Source organism: Pararge aegeria, chromosome 18, assembly GCF_905163445.1.
Source record: "Pararge aegeria chromosome 18, ilParAegt1.1, whole genome shotgun sequence".
NCBI lineage: Eukaryota > Metazoa > Arthropoda > Insecta > Lepidoptera > Nymphalidae > Pararge > Pararge aegeria.
The window spans coordinates 2687059-2692678 of NC_053197.1; the positions used below are offsets into that span (position 1 = coordinate 2687059).

The 5620-nt window shown below is 36.8% G+C and overlaps 1 non-coding gene across 1 annotated transcript; it reads left to right on the top strand.

Annotated features, from left to right (window-relative positions):
* Positions 1-4709: 4709 nt before the first annotated feature.
* On the top strand, positions 4710-4782 carry Trnar-ccu. The gene has a single exon. It is a non-coding gene; the product is annotated as a tRNA-Arg (tRNA).
* The last annotated feature ends 838 nt before the right edge of the window (positions 4783-5620 follow it).

Here is a 5620-nt window from a genome sequence, read left to right on the forward strand (position 1 = left end):
TTTATAGAAAGCGGACTGTATTGATAGGCGAAAAAAAAATGCATAAAGATTTGGAAAAACACGTGAAGGACAATTTTTTTTTTTTAACGACAATACACACATCGCCATCTATCCCCAAAGTAAGCGTAGCTTGTGTTATGGGTACTGAGATGACTGTTGAATATTTTTATAAATAATATTCATAAATACTTAGAATATACATATAAACACCCAGACACTGAAAAACATTCATGCTCATCACACGAACATTTTTCCAGTTGTGGGAATCGAACCCACGGCCTCGGACTCAGAAAGCAGGATCGCTGCAAACTGCGCCAATTTATCTGGAATAGGAATTAACTCACGGTACCCTTTCTAGAATCCAGCGTGTCACTTATTTCATTTACACACAATAAAGTTTACCACCACAATACTCAATAAGGCGTTATGCGAAACAATATTAATTTATATAAATTTGTAATTTTGCGTAGAAACTGATGGGGGGTATGGTTTTTAATATATTTGCTCTACCCCTTCACAGGTTAACCCGTTGTCATTTTATACGGGCATCATCACTTACCACGTGAGATTGAAGTAAAGGCTTACTTGTAGTGGAATAAAACAAACCTGCTTATTACACCTACTAATAATAGTTGTATAAGGTTCAAGAGTTCAATACCTAGGCTTATAAAACTTTCTTCTTTTGAGGGAGAGGTCTGTGTAAGTCGACTTAAAACCACGTCAATTATGCCTATCCAAAAAAATCTTAATAAATCGAAAACTCCGTTGCGCGGATTTTGAAAGACAAATGGGGAAAAAATAGCGATGCTATCCTGTAGAAGCTGTTTGCTTTTCCGGTATAAAAAGAAGCCTATGAGCTATGCCAGACTATATTGTAGGTATCTCTGCCAAATTTTAGCCACATAATTCCTTCGCTGTGGCGTTAAAGCGTAACAAACATCTATCCATACATACATCCATCCATCCATACATCTATTCTCACAAACTTTCGCATTAATAATATTAGTAGGATGGTACGCATGCATTCGATCGTTGTCCCATTTGCCTTGCACCTTGCTGTTATCTGTGAAGAATCATGTCCTTGATCTCCGACGATATTCATCAGACCTTCATTAAAATTAGACAATACATGTGTGGTAGATACCAGTACAGTTGGTATACACTGTCAAAAAAAATGATTAATATCGGTGCAAATTTAACGGAGATATAAAGTAAAATTGGTAAAAACTTTCATCCCGTTTCCCGGAGGAAACTTTTTGTTTATGGGGATAAAAGTAGCCTATATGTTGACCCGGAATATTAGCTACCACTATACCAAGTTGTATTTAAATCCGTTCACTACTTTTCACGTGATGTCCGGACCGAGAGACAGACAGACAAAAATTTAATAAAAATCTGTTTTGGACTCATTATCGATTATAAAGCATCCCCCGGTCAAAATTTTTAAAATATGTTAAATGTACAGAAATCTTCCAGTTACAGTTTTATTATAAGTATAGAAGATAATGAATTGTCAAGATATTATTTCTTTGTGTAAATTATTTGAAAAGTGCATTGTATGTTTGAGTAATTTAAATTAGGAGTTTCTTTTTTTAAAAGTAATAATAGTCGGACCAACCCAACTGATATCAAGTGGTCAATTTTTGCCTATAAACAGACCTACTCTTCGCGGATAAAGCAAGGACAACACATCCTAGAACCGGCCTGTGCCCGCTATCTAAGGCGTCGATAGGCACACAGCAATGCTGCTTGGCAATAGAAATATCCAAAGCGTTAGAACTTCCCCGGAAGAGCTGTATCACAAAAACCTCAACTACTACTATGTATTATTCCCACTACGCCGCTTCCAACCATGACGCTCTTTGCTTTGACATTAGCAGAACCACACCGCGCAGACTTACTCCTATATATTGGTTCCCACGAAGCCGCACTCCGCTTACACGGTGTTTCACTGCGTATCTTTCGCATCTTTTATAGTCCCAACACGCCGCTTCTCCACGCAAAGGCAGACATGCGAGCAGGAATTTGAACTTAAATAAAATAAATAAATATACTCTATTAATATACCATGACAACACATACTTTGCCATCTAGCCCCAAAGTAAGTGTAGCTTGTGTTATGGGTACTAAGATGACATGAATATTTTTATGAATAATATAAATAAATACTTATAAACACCCGGACACTGAAAAACAATCATGTTGATCTCACTAATATTTTTCAGTTGTGGGAATCGAACCCACGGCCTTGGACTTAGAAAACAGGGTTGATGCCCTCTGCGCCAATCGACCGTCAAATAAAAAAAAGTGGTTTACTATTACCGTCTTTACTATTAATCTTACCCTTAAAACTTTAGTCTTATCTGGATTTCAGAGCTTTATTTAAAACTCTGTTCTCTGAGATATAATGTAACACGTAAAACATTGTGTTCTCAAGAAAATATATTTTGAATCCTTTCTAAAATTACCTCCATCTAAATCTGCCGCTACTGAGCTTTCGAAGTTTAAATAGAAGTTTCAAAGCTAAGCGGATTTACTTAACATTTTATTTCTAGGTATCAGCCATTGATACAATATGTTAGTATCGTACATACACTTGGGTTACATTGTCCTGTAAATATTTTGCCACTTGTATATTTTCTAACGGTGATGACTTAGGGAACTGAGACATGGTCGCTAACTATGGGCCTCATAAGAAGGCTCAGAGTCAGTCAGTTTCATACATATTATGTTTTCACATAGCCTAGGGTTTTAGAGTTATTATTATATTATTACTTAAATTTGACGTAATCTAACGTTCGATATAGTAAAGAATATTAATTACCAGTAAAATACAAGGCAAACTTTACCTAAGGTAATTTTTTTAAGTGGTGATTCTTCTTCTCAGTCGGTTCGCTCTTGTCAGAGCGGTCGTGGTCGTCATTTAAGGGTTGTGGCACGCTTAACTATTCGTCGCCACTCCTCTCTGGCAGCTGCCTTTCTAGCACACTCATGTAAGGGGACAGCCACTGCAGCCTTTATTTGGTCAGCCAATCTCATGGGCTATCTTCCGCGTGATCTGGTGCCCTCAATTCTTCCTTGGACAACCAGACGTTCAATGGAGTCGTTGTCTCTTCTGGATACGTGACCAAAGAACGTGAGAATACGAGCCTGTACTATGGAGGATAGACGTTGCGTGATGCCGAGTTCTTCAAGAGTGGCCTTATTGGTCCGGAATGCATTCCAAGGTATTCTTAGCATTCTTCTCCAGCACCACATCTCAAGAACGTCTATCTTCTTTTTCTCACTCTCCCGCAGGGTCCACCTCTCCGAAGCATAGAGGAATATGGGGAACACAAGTAACTTAGTGGTGTTAGCCAAGTAAGTGTAAGTAAGTGTAAGTAAGTGGTGATAGCCAGAAGTAAATGTCTAATAATCCGAACCTGGCTTCCGTTGTTAACTGCGGCCTAAACCTTTCTCCTTCCTTTCTCTTTTAACATTCTAAAGGATACCTGCGCCCTAAAGTGGACTTGTAAAAGGTTGATAATGATAACTCGGTTGCTGGCCGTTGTCACTAACTCCTTAGCGTATTAAATGTGTAATGCTTATTTATAACAAAAAATTTCAACGCAAAACAATCCTTCACAGAATATATCACAGAACAATGGAAGCATAAATTTTAGAAAGCGATATTTCTCATATCGTGACAGAGCGGAAAAAGGTTTCGTTCGTCACGTGGTTCGCACGTGCTCGCAATGTATTGTCTATGATAAAACCCTTGTCAGTTCCAGGTACGAAGCGAAACGAAAAAGATTGTTTGCATTTTAAGAATATAATCTTATATATAAATACAGCATGTATGTTTCTGATAGTCAAAACTGAAAAAATCGTTTGAGGATTGTGTTTAAATTTTAACAGATGATTGCCTTTTTATTTCCGGTGGAACCGAGCTCGATCCCCGGCACACACCTCTCACTTTTTGGAGTTATGTGCGTTTTAAAGAATTAAATAACGATATGATATTTTCTTAATATAATGATGACCTTCAGGTTTGTTTTTTTAACTTATAGGTTCGACATAAACTACTTTTTCCCTGGAACATTGTATGGTTTTTATACAAGAAAGAAAGTATAAATCGGATGCACAGGGTGGATTACGCATGATAGGTACTTTTTATCCTTATTTTTTTTTTTTGGCTTGGTAGAAAAGCTTTATTGCTACCTCGGACCCTTGGGCGCAAATTTATAACATAAGCATCCCTGCTTATGTTATAAAATTTAATCTAATCGGGACAAAGTACACGTGAATCATACGCTTAGTCAAAGTTGCATTAACTTACTAATGATACTAATGGTTTAGTTACAAAAAATAAATAAAAAAAAAAGTGTATTGCATAATATTTAAAGAGTTTCCTCGATTCTTCCAGGACCCCTCTAATAGATTTTCACCAAATTAAAACGGGATAACCTCCGAAATATGACATTCCAAACAAAAAAAACATCAAAATCGGGGTTACAAAAAAAAACATACCCTCGAATTGAACCTCCTCCTTCTATGAAAAATAGGCAACACAACAGAAAACATAAGAGAAGTATTATTTTAGTGGTCTAATGTTTTTTGTGTATTATAACTGTAAATAACAACATATCGTAAGACTGAACGAGTGTATCATACTCGCGAAGCGAGTTATATTTATAAATAGATTACGTATTTCAACGCTAATATCATTAGCCCCTGTGGCCTAATGGATAAGGCATCGGCCTCCTAAGCCGGGGATTGTGGGTTCGAGTCCCACCAGGGGTACAGATAAAACTTTTTTTTTATTTTATTTCGATCTTTTTTTACCATTTTATAGAGGAGGTCTTTTTATTATCATTTTTACGACGGATATCGTCTCGGTCTTGGGTTCGATTCCTGGGAGAGACCAAAAATATATAGTTGCTGGAAACCAAAAATATATATCAGTTCAAGAAAATTCCAAACTTATTTATTTCAAACATGTGTACGCTATAAGCACATTCTAAACGTCCAGCCTGTCTGATTGTAATGACTCTACTACAAGTTTGGAATAGAAAGTTTTTACCTAGAAAAAGCCAGCAAGTAACTGAGGTTGCTCATTTCAAACATCATTGTACAGTTTAACAATCAGTTTCCTATCTTGTGGGAGATGAAAGCGGCGTGGCTTGCATACAGCCCTTATCTTAAATTTACATTACACTACCTGTCCCTGTGACCTCGTCCGTGTATATCCTACAAATATTATTAATGCGAAAGTATGTATGATTGATAGATGGATGATTGTTTTGTATTCTTTTACGCAAAAACTACTGAAGTTATTTTGGTAAAACTTTAAAGTAATTTAGGTTATAGGTACATTAAAATAACACATAGGCCGTAAGTTATACAAGTACTGTGTAAATTGGCCAAAATATAAATAAATAAATAATAAACGTGCCGGTTAACATAGAGTAGGACGACGCGTGGTGGCACGGCAGGGTACGATGCGACAAAAACACTTCTCACTTACAAGAAATCGGAAATCGAACGCAGACAATGTCGTGCGCATCCGTTAGTCATAAATAAAACAAAACTCTATGTGCCAAGCTGTGGGATATTGAAATGGAATTAAATCGTCTTCGTC